Source organism: Hippoglossus hippoglossus, chromosome 23, assembly GCF_009819705.1.
Source record: "Hippoglossus hippoglossus isolate fHipHip1 chromosome 23, fHipHip1.pri, whole genome shotgun sequence".
Taxonomy (NCBI): Eukaryota; Metazoa; Chordata; class Actinopteri; order Pleuronectiformes; family Pleuronectidae; genus Hippoglossus; species Hippoglossus hippoglossus.
In genome coordinates, this window is record NC_047173.1 from 13248166 (window position 1) to 13260620 (window position 12455).

Genomic DNA, 12455 nt, shown 5'->3' on the forward strand with positions numbered 1-12455 from the left:
GCAAATGTTGATGCAGTTCCGTCTTTTGGGAGAAACTGCTTCACTATTCAAATCCTCATGCACACCATGTTGGACACTTGGAATAAATCTCCGTGTTCCAATTTCCATCCAAATGGATCCGGCAGTCCTTCCTCTTATGAAATGATAGGATGTGACAGATGGTACCGAGGATTTTTTTTTTATTATCAGAAACTTGGAGGGGAGAAAAAAGTGCCAACTCGACCAGGGCCCTGAAATGCACGATGCTGCTGCGCCCCAACCAGCTGACTCTGCAAAACCCATTCTGGATCTCCCAGGTTGCTTAGCAGCAGGAGGCAAAAGGAAAACATTTGGCTCATTTTGACAAAGGAGGGAGCGAGGAGAGCCGGCTTAACGGGAGCCGAGGGCACCGAGAGGGAAGGTGACCGGGCTTGAGTTGAGCTCTACCTCTCCAAACACTGGCTACCACGAGGCCTGGCCAGCTGGGGTGTGTGGGTATTGTAGTTTTAAATGACTGGAGGCCGTCAGCGTGGCACAGCATGTGAGGTTTCAGCCACGTTTGAGGCTTGTCTCCTCTTTTTCCACTGCAAAACGTTCCTGTTCGATCTCGGTGTGGAAGCAGGTCACAGATTCCCGGGGTGTGTCTGACTAAACGGCGCAGTGTGGTTTGTTTTGCTTGAAAATATGATCTTGGGGGGGAAGTGAATTGCAGTGCTCCAGATTTAACCCGGTTTTGCAATCCTCCTCGTACGAGGGTGTTGCAATGACTCATTTGAGCAAGATGTTTTGACACGTTTTTCGTTACAGAGGTTGTGTTAAAACATTTCACTTTGACTTTACATCTGAAAGCAGAAACAGAGTTTTTCCCAAATTTGGCCATAAATGTTTAAAACAGACTCACATTAAATTTAAATTAGCTTCAGGCAGCTTAAACTATAAAGATTTAACTTTTGCATCATATACTGTACATTAAGAGGTACATTAATAGTTTATTACAACACTAAATCTGTCACTCTTCAAATTTTATTGCAACATATGTCATCAAGTTGTCGTCTAAGAATTGCACCGGAGTTTCAGTTCTACACTGATGAAACGTCGGTGTAATATTCCCCCCCCCCTCTCATGGCAGCAGAGGTCACGCTGTAGAGACGCTCTGACGAGGCACAAGGTTCCAGAGGCTGATTAAAGATCAGGAGAATTCTCAGTGAGGTTACTTGAGGCCAATGCTACGATACAGCGCTGGCGTGGAATGGCAACAAGGTCGGGTCAGTATGTGTAAAGATATTCAGCTCAACATTTTGTTTGTGAGCAACATTACACAAAAACAACTTGAGGGATTTCCACGAAACTTGGTGGAAGGATGAAGAACCCATTGAGTTTTGTTGTGGATCCGGGAATTTAGTTTTTCACTTTCTATAACATCGCGAGACAGGGTGTTTATCAACATTTTCCTAGGGAATAATTCATGGCTTGTGATTTCAAAAATCCGACATCTTTAGGGGACTGATATCTATGATTGTGTGATAGTTGGTGTAGCTTGATTAGATTTAATCGGACTGTCGATGAGGCTTGAGCTCTACTAAGTTCCAGTCTAGTTTGTTGTTTTATTGAGACAAAGCGCAGACCTCCTGTCAGTGTACTCTGGGTACTGTAGCAGACGCCTGTCCTCAGAGTCTGTGCCAACATTCATACGTTGTGTACAAGCAATATGCTGCTGTCGGAGAACAAAGGCTTGGTGAGTGACAGTGTGAGCTTGTGTGTCTGCTAACGGGGGGGGGCGACATCTGGGACCCACTTTATTGCCAGTAAGATGACAGGGTAGCTCCCCTGCAGTGAGTGCACGCGTGTGTGTGTGTGTGTGTTGATGTTCGTCTGGTTAAAGGACAAAAGCTACGCCGCAGCTGCATAAGTCGTGCAAGCTTTTTTGCAAATGTGCATCACACTGTGAGCCTTGTGTATTTAGGGTACAAAGTCAGGTGCAGGGGTAGAGAGTGCTGCCAGGCACAAAGAAACCTGGGTTTATTAATTTTTGTATTTAATCAAGAGCTATCACCATTTGTGAAAACAGAAAAAAATAGAATTGAACTGAGTAGATCCTCCACCAAGGCCCAATAGTCCCCTTATGAAATGACATAAATATTCAATAGATTCAAGCCTAACTGCTCACTCCCATGAACATCTGTCTCTAAATATGCACGATTTTTTTCCCATCAAGATCCATGAATTATTCCCCTGAGAAATTCGTTTTTACAATGTGATTTTTTTTAATTCCTGGATCGGCCCCTTTGTCCAGATCCGTGCCAAAATCTGACGGCTTCTTCCGAGGCCCAAACCTCACCCTTTCACCAAGCGTCAATCAAATCGGTCGTGTTGTTTCTGCTTAATCCTGCCAAACAGACAAACAGCAATAAACACATGAAAATCAACAACAGGAACGTTCACTGTAAGTCTCCTTCACAAAGCTCTTATCAAATGTGTCCATGTCCAAATATTTGATGATCTGTGTAAAACCGCAGCTGTGCAGGGGACGTGTTTTTTTCCACTGGCTGTCCAGTGTGTCAGCCTCGCTGTGCTCCCTCTGAGTGTGTGTGCGTCATTCAAAAGGCCAAGGACGAGCTGATTCCCCTTTGAAACAGATCCCTGCCTTGCCCATGTGGGTCTTCCCCCCGGGTACAGAGACGACACCAGCTATCTCTCCGCTTCCCCTCGGGGCACTGTTCATCCTCTGAGCCGACATCTGCTCTGCCTCCGTCGCACACGCCCTTCCCACCAGCGTCCAAACAGGGACAATGAACCAAATCACAGGACTGTGGGGACAAAGACTTCCAGCTCGGGGCCCCGCCACGTCACTAACACCGACTGAGGGAGGAGTCTCCAGGGAAGAGGTTAGTATACAGTTGGAAAACATGATCCTAAATCATAGATGGAGGTATGAATACGTTGCTTTTGTGCTAATAACAAATAGTTGTGACGAGTGTGTGTATGTTGTATTTGCATGTGTGTGTGTGGACATGTGCTAGAGTGCACGTGTGTCTCTCTACGTTTCCTGTGATTGAGTTTGAGACTTTGCTCCAAAGGTCAAGTCCTGGTTGGTGAGAAATCTGTCTTCCTACTGGCAATAACTACGATCAGGTCTTTTTATGGCCACTGTGAGAAAGCTGCAAAGTCAGAGCGTGTGATTTGATCTGTATCTTCATGCTGTATCGTTAGCAGCCCTCGACTTCCTCATACCTCCTCTGCTTTCCTTCAGCAAAAATAACCTAAGCTCATTGCTCTCCCTCTCTCCCTCTCTCCCTCTCTCTGGTGTTTTCTGGGGGGAAAAGAGAGAGGACATAACCTCTCGTCCGCCCCTCCTCTCCCACCACCTCGCCCTCTGTCTATCTTTATCCCTCCTTCTCCAGACCGCCGTGTCACCAGTCGGCTCACACTCACACGGCAGAGGAATTCATTCCCGGGTCTGGCATCAGGCCTTATTGGGGTAAGGTGAGGGGTCTCGGGGGGAGTCATGTGATCGAGTGTGTGTCTGGCAGCACAGCGATCTTGTGTTTTCAGAGCTTATGTGTGTGTGACTCAGGAAGTAGAGAGAAGGGAAATTCCAAAGTGAAAGGTATGAAATCTGGAAGTAAAAATCCAGAGAGAGGACAGATGAAGTTCCAAGGCCTGAATTGGCTCTTTTGGTCGAATCATTAGTACCAAATATTTTGTAGCAATTATCAATTTTCATCAAATTAAAAAACTAGCAGCTCTTAATGAGCATTTCAGCATGAACCACCCAGACCCTGAGTGTAATACTCTGTTGTGTATGTGGCTTCAGCATTTATTTAACAGTTGAATTTTGGATTATAAATTAGTTTATGATAATTTCAGCATCTGTCAATTCAAACAACAAACCATTTTGAACTCTTCATGGGATTATTCATGTTTTAATCAGCCTAAAATTATATGAAAACACTGTGAGCCGCAGTTGAAATAATTGAAATTAACTCTAATAAAGTACCTAAAGCACTAATTGTTCTCTGTTTCTGTTGTTGGGCCTCAGAACGAGCTGTAAACAGAAACTCGTTATCACCTCATGCGGCGGCCATATTGCAAATTCAGCAGATGCGAAGCAACACTTGTTTCTAACTTGGAGTCGTGTTTCCAAGTTTCTGGCAAATGTAAATCCAACATCTCAGTCTCACTCTGTTTTGGTTTCAACCGACTCCTGAGAGAGAAGTCTGGCTCGTCAGCTGCTAAATGCTTCACTGTGTTCACTGGCACGTTGCTAACGGGTCATAATAAAACAGTGCTTAAAAACAAAAAGCATGTTAGTGTGGATGTGGCCTAAAATGCTAACTAAGCCTAATGGAACCTGTGGATTCATTGAGTTCCTCTCTTTCCGTTTACTATTTCTCAGCGAGGCTGCCATTCAGAAAACTTTGAAATGGGAATTTTACAGTTGGAAAAAATCTGGAAGCACCACTTCTAATAATCGATAATTAAATTACGGTCGTGTTTTTCGAGTCTGTCCCCGCATTACGTGTCTGCCGCAGCCAACGAGCCCAGCATCCTAATGATAACCCAACAGGCCAACCGCCGCTGATGTCTTCATCCCTTTGTGTTCTCCCACATATGGTTATCTGAAAGTCAGCGGTGAGACATGGAGGCAGCGTATTCCTGTGGTCGGCCTCTCCCAATCAGTAGGCAACGCTCAGACGGAGAGAAAGAGAGAGGAACCAGCCGCCTAAATATAGCTTTGCCTTGGGGCTCAGCGAGAGGTTCTCTGCGTGAGCTCCGGCCACACACACCGAGGTGCGAGTGTGTGTACATGCATGTGTACAAACACAGATTTATTTAGTTTGAACCCTCCATGTAAGTAAGGACAAAGGCACTGACACTCAAACAGCTCTGTCTGGTGTGCAGACAGTTAATTCACGTAAACACTGTGGGAAGGCTGTGCTCACTTCAATAAACAAACATGCACACGTACGACTTGGATTTAAGGTCACTTGCATCACTGGCCGACGACTTTCTGCTGACTGGAGGAGAAAATCCCCCGGCGAGCAGCGTTATGAAAGCAGCCATTTCCCAAACACCACAAGACAAGGTTTCACAAACTCTCGCACTTCTTCTTAAACTTGCTTTCGACTTCCAGCTTTTTTTCTGCATCATTTACTGCGGATCCTTATCTGAACGCTGTGAAATGTGATGTTGATCACCAGGGCTGAGGTTTAATTGATTGAAAATAACACTTCAGCAGCAGAAGAGGAAACAAAAGGCGGCTTTACATCTTCGCACCCTCCAGCACGTGCTCATTTAAAGCCCCCGCTGCTTGTAAACACGACGCCGCTCGCTTATAACATGAAAGCACATGACGGCTTTGTTTCTCTACGCTTTGGTTGTTTTCTGAGAAACTGACAGGAAAGAGACAAGCGAACGCAACACCTCAGCTGTTTCCTGTTTGTGTTGATGGGGAGAGGTAATTTGCTTTGCAAGGGGCCGCACCGAGGGATGCAGAGATGCAACAGGGAGATAAAGGAGGTGATTTGGCGAAGGGAATCATGAATTAGGTCATATGAGAGATAAGAAACGGATAAAACGTATTGTGTGAATGAGACAAAGAGTTCAGAGGAAGAGACGAGTTTGATTGAGAGCTGTGGAAATGTACTGAGAGAGCACGACAGAAAACAGCTGACAGGAAATTCTGCACCTCTGCTTCTCCACCGCTGTGATCACAGCTGTGTAACAACACACACACACACACACACACACACACACACACACACACACACACACACACTCTTTGTCCAACCGCTTCACACCCACAGTTAAGACGTAACAGTCGGCAGCATGAAAACAAACAGGCGCACTGAACACGCTGTGCCCAATCGCAAAAGGGAACACAAGTTAATTATGCACAAATCTGCCCAAGCACGTACACAAACACAAACACAAACACACATACACACACACACACACACACACACACACACACACACACACACACACACACTTAGTCGTGTCTGAATGACTTTAAGGGACATGACATTGATTTCCTGGAAACTTACTCTAACCTTAACCATAGTTACCATAGTAACCATACAAGTTGCCTAACTCTAACCTAAACTTCACCTTTGAAATGTCTTCACCTTATAATGTAATGATGTATGTTATGGGATTTTTGTCCCAATAAGGAAGACAAGTTCCCATAATGTGACTGTGGAAACAGATTTAGCTCCCCACAACATGAGGAAGACCTGGACCACACACACACACACACACACACACACACACTTTCCCTTGCATCTCTAACACAACAACGAGTCTATTAAAAAGCACTTTTGAGCTTATAAAACATAACACACAGAGATTTAAAGTCAAAATATTCGTATGTTTTATTCACACACACACACACACACACATATATTTATATATTTACCCTCTGAAAAGATTTTTATCAGTGATTAAATTTCCAAAGTTTGTTGTTACTGAATAATCATCACCAGCACGAGAGTTAAAATAGAAACCTTTCCCAGCTCCGACGACGGCAACACCTAAAACATTCAGGACTTAATTTGTTTAACCCAAACATTACTAAGTTGAACTGCTCCACGCTGAGTAAGTTCGTGTCCCTGGGTGATATCCCGGCTCCTGTGGCTCTGAGATATCTATGATAAAGCAGCAGCAAAGCATTTAACGTGCAAAAACAGCCGTGACCTACATACGACTGGCAGCTTAATGAGTAACCGTAGCTAAGTAATTTCCCTACGGGACTAATATGTTACTCATTACCCACATACCACCTCTCCATGAAAGATACACAACATGGAAATGGATAAATAATTAAGTTTATGCATTGTAACCCAAATGTTATGAGCACAGGTATCGCTCTGTGATGGACGCAATGGAGTTTTTTGGAGTCTGACTGAGAGTTCGAGGACACTGCACACCCAACTGTAACCTGCAGCTACTGGACGGCTCTAGCTGTCAATCACACGGTATCCACTGCCCAAAGCACAGCGTGATTCATCGTCTGTTTTATTCTAAATGGGACCATAATTTACTAAATGAACATCATGCTGTATTGACGAAGACTTGAAACGAGAGATTGAGACCATGAGCTCTTAATGAAAATGTTTACTGACGTTATAAATAAAGGAAGAAGTGGGCTGACCCCCTGTTGGTTATTTGAGAAAATGCAGGTTTCAGAGATTTCCATAATAGAGTGCGTCCTGGGCCACAATTTTTCTGTCCGAACCCGACCCAAGACCGATGTTTTTGCCGATTACAGACACGTGTATTATTGTATATACTATATAATTCTAAACAGTAGAAATACAGTCTGAATCAGGCCTTGGCCACAGAGTTATTGTGCAACTGTCGAATCATTTCTGGAAATAACCACTTAAATTCTACCGGCTGGTAGTTACCCATGTAGCTCGGGTTGTGGATTGATGAAACTCTAATGTTGAGTCTCAGCTTTTCCGGGCGAATGATGAAAAACGTCATATATGGGAAATTACTGTGAGTAATGAAAGCCAGTGGAACCGGATCTAATAGAGAAGTGGGGTGGGACTCAGGAACAGCCGATCCCCATACACCCTCTGTGTGTGTGTGTGTGTGTGTGTGTGTGTGTGTGTGTGTGTGTGTGTGTGTGTGTGTGTGTGTGTGTGTGTGTGTGTGTGTGTGTGTGTGTGTGTGTGTGTGTGTGTGCGTAGGATATACCTCTAGGATATCTTTCAGCTATATAAGGGACAGCACAGACTGGGATACGGAGAGTGGGCTAATAGAGAGAAGGTTTTAAGTGTGTCATGGGATGTAGATAGGAGGAGGTATATTTCATGTTGCTGTAAACAGTCGTTTCTCCTCTTCTCCTCCTGCTATTTTGGACCTTCAGCTCCGGTCGTAAACCATTTGCGACATTGCCACGGAGCCTTCCAGAGGTGTAGTGCCAGGAGACGGTCGGAGCCGTCGGAGGAGACTGGCTTCAAATCAGAGAAAGTGAAAAAGGTGGGAAAAGGTGTGGGAGAGAAGTCACAGATAATGGATTTTTGTTTTTATTCATTTTTGCAGTTCCAACGATTGAAGACACCCACTCTTCACTGATGTGCATGGATGAGGAGAATCCATTATCCCTTATTGATTTCACCTGCTAATTCATATCACAGCGGGGGGTGTGCAGACAAATATCCCGTCTATACTTCTGCGAAAATATCTCCGTCCAGACAAGGACACAAAAATGGCTTCAAACACCACAAATGCTTAAACATGCTGGGACAGTAGGAGGCGATAAAATCGACATCAATAAAAAACATCCAAACTCAGAGGAAAAAGTTTGTTGTGTTGAGAGGGCCTAAAATATCTAGAAGATGTCCCGCTCTGAAAATCTTGGAGCTATCTAATGAACAATTTACCTTTTTGTGTCGAGTCTGTATCAAAGAGGCAAAAATGATGATCCTATTTATTAATAATTGAAGGTAATCATGTGTTTTGTGCTGTATGCATTTTTATGTTGAACAACCAGCTGTGAGAGCTGAGTGAAGCTTTGTAATAACTTCGGTCTATACTTATATTTTGTACGTATGGTGTCACTTCACGTTTCTGCCGGCTGTCAACACAACCCAAAAAGAGAGCGTGACAACAGATGCGGGAGTTTGGAGAAGTGGGTGATTGATACACGGAGATATGGACACTACATCAGTCACTGGAGGGTGAAGGAGGACACACACACACACACACACACACACACACACACACACACACACACACACACACACACACACACACACACACACACATACATTCTCCACCGCCCCCATCGCAGCTGTTGGCGTGTGGGTTAGATATGTGCTCTGACCCGTCGGCCTTGATCGAGACCAGTTCTTGTAGGACTTAGCGCAGGCTCGGCTGGAATGGGTTGGACCCATGCCACGCATTCCAGTGCCGCCGTGCGCTCTCCGTTGGCCTACTTGTGTCAGAGGGGAAATGGACGGACGGTACACCCACACAGTCAGACTCACACACACACACAAATACTCTGCAGAGGAGGAAGCCATCTTGCTGTCTCTCGCTTAGAGTGTAAATAAAGAGCGACGCACATGCACACGGGCACGGGCATGCCCACACCGCGTGCACACACATGAGGCTTCGCTCTGAAAAAAACAGGCTGATACAGCTTGAGTTGTACAAACAAATTGTACGTGCGGGCACACATGCACACAGCACAGGCACGTAGACATGAAAGTATACAGTATATAGGAACTTTGTGTACGCTGCACTCTCCTATAAGATAAGTAAACACTAACAGGGTGCTCGACTGTCCTATATCACAGCTGACATGAAAGCACCGTTGAGAGGGAGCGTGGGTAGACGGACTCGACTCTTAATACCTCTCATAAGGGAAACATCTGCTGCCCCTCACATCCTTCTTCCTTTTTAATCTCCCTCCATGTTTCTCCCGCACCCCTCTCCTCACCCTCTCTCTGTGAAGTTGTTTCTCTCATCTTGTTCCCTCTCTTCTCTCTGTGAGCCCCCAGCTTTTTTTTTTTTTTTTACTTCTTCGACAACTCTCCACCACAGCTGGGGTTGTTTTTGAACCGTTGAGTGCATCGGGGGCCAGGCGAAAACAACTGGGCAGCGTTTCTGTGAAAAGCCACTCTCCACTCCCTGCACAGAGCTTCCTCGCATATTTCCACTTTTTTTGGGGGTCATGACTATGCACAGTTGGCTAAAACAGCTGTGGTTCAAATCCTACATCCGGCCATATACTTTGCGTTTGCCAAAACCCAGAATTCCAGCGTTGCACCAAATCACACGACAACAAATTTAGGTTTTCTTGGAATTGTCGGAGTGCTGACATGGCAACAAGCTGCTGGACAAATTAAGTTTGAATCACATCATCTTGTCTATTTCTGCCATGAAATACAGCTCTTAAAGTATCCGAGCCAAGTCTTCAGTTTTGTGCTTTACTGTAGAAGCTCCTCTCTCAGTTCGTTCCTCCTCCTCTTCCTCCTTCCTCTATTATGAGGATTAAAATGGAATTGTACACTGTGTACATGCACCATGTAAACTGCAGTGGCGTGCTGCAACATGAAAGCAGCCTTTGATTGTGACTGCATGCGCCTGGCCTACTTTTTGATTCCATTAAATTATTGGGTGGGTGGGAGCAATACGGCTGCGCTGTCTTTTAAGTATTAGCAAACTGGATGTCGGATGGTGCATATAAGTGTGTATTGTGTGTGTGTGTGTGTGTGTGTGTGTGTGTGTGTGTGTGTTGTCCACATGTGTGTAAGTCAGAGCAAACAGAAGCAGTGATTTGTTGTTTATTTGTGTTTGATTATAGGACTTTGTGTGTGTGTGTGCAATTGTATAATATGTGTTTATAATGGATATAAGTATTAACGTACTCCTCGTGAAGCACAGTGTCATGGTACATTGACATATTTGTATATACAATATATATTATTGATTCACATTCAGGTGACATCATTATTTGTACTCTTCTCCATCAAACTGATCTGTAGCGTCCGTTTCATGCTGCGTGTGAATCACTATCATACTGTAGCATCTGATACCTACAGACTAAAGACACAAAAAGCAGCTGTTGGTGAAAGGCTGATGAAGTGGATGAATGACTGGATGACAAGATGGTCACTGTGCTGCTTCTGTGAGACGACAGTGAAAAACAAAGCTCAGAGCAAGGACATGGCACCAGACAAAACAGGACGATGACTCATCATGCAAACAGTGAAGTATTAGAAAGAACAGGGAGAAGTTGTTAGAAGCAGTGAGACCTGGAGGGACATGTGATGCATGAGGACGCATCTCAGATCCGATCACAAGTGGTCACGGGACAAATTCTATTGCCAGGTGTGAACTGACGTAAGAACAGTGCGGCCGTGCCTGTAGATTTGTTGTTGTACTTCATGCGTTATTTACAACAGCAATAGCCGTTCATTTCATTTGCATCGGGAGAGAACTTCTTTGTTTGCATCTTTCCACTGGTGCTGCCAACACTCTTGGCAAGTATGCAAATGTATCCACACACAGGATATGATGCATGAAACAAATAGGTGGCTTGTTTCACACTGGCTAGTGGCTAACTGGTCAATCCGGTTGATTGGACCCACTGGATATTTGGAGATGTGTTAATGTCGAGATCTAATCTAAATTGTGTTTTTTTGAATATTCAAAATCTGACAGTCCGGCACATTACACTTCTTTGCATATTACTGCCACCAGCTGCCAATCCCTTGAATAGATCGGTATAAACAAAAAATGGACCCACCCATAAAAAACTGTGCTCTCTAATCCCAGAGGGTATCTTCAATACATGGGCGTGTATAACTAATGCAGTGTTAGTTCTGCAATACACATCTACCAAGACAGGTTCTGAGTCTTAAATATCAGGAATACGTTTAGAGCCTGGGAAAGTCTGGAAAATGTTCTGAAATTTGGGTTCTGGACATTTTACTGGAGATTCATTGTCCATCCTTGTAGACGTCTTGTCGAGAGCAACTTGAGGAAAACGTCAAGAAATGAAGAGAAAGATGAGAAACAGTAACTCTAGAGTTGTGATTAGTTTTTTCTTGTGTCTGAATCACATTCTCTTCTCTCTGCCTGCATGCATTGGTGCCTGTCTGCCAGGGGAGATCCGACGTGACTGAGAGCACGATTGTCTGCAAACATTTATTGCCTCACACAATGAGCTTGCGTGAGTAAGAGTTGCAGTGCACGTAGTAAGTATCACATTTGAACTGTGTGTATTTTTCTCCCTGGGAATTAGCGATCCAAACTTTTGATTAACCACCATGGAACAAACGTACTAAACTGATTTCCACTGAAAGGAGTGTCCACATGGTTCCTGCCAGCAACAAAATCTGTTCAAAGAGAAAGAGACGAAACCTTCCTCTTCCGCATCCCTGCCTCGAACCAAGGACGTGTTTGATGTTTCCCAAAACTGTGTTTATCTTTGCACTGTGTGTTCCAGCTCCTCTTGGGTTATCACTGTGTGCTGCACTGTATATTAAAGCTGGATGTGTGCCACAAGAGAGGAGTCAATAATAATAATGAAATGTCTCCACTGACAGGAAAGAAGAAGATTTGGAAATTGTGGCTGATTCATGTACACGTGAAAATGTATGGTAATGTTTGGATGGTTTTTAAAAGTTATATGCTGATTCAGATCAGTACTCCCCACACAGGACAAAGCGTGATTAGCTTAGCATTAGCATTAACAGCTCGCATGTCTTAAACAACAACTTGCTTTTGTTTATGTGCCAATTAAACAAACAAACTAAATGCAAAGTGATAACGGAGTCGCTGAGAAGGAGCTCACTTCCCAAAATGTCAAACTTCTCCTTTAACTTATTTTAAGGATTGTCTGGAGTACAATTCTTTAAGAAAGTTCTCATTTCTTTGTTCTTTTATTATCTGTTTTCAATTTATTTACAATCTATGATGTCGTCAAATGAGGCAACTAATTATTATTCCATTAA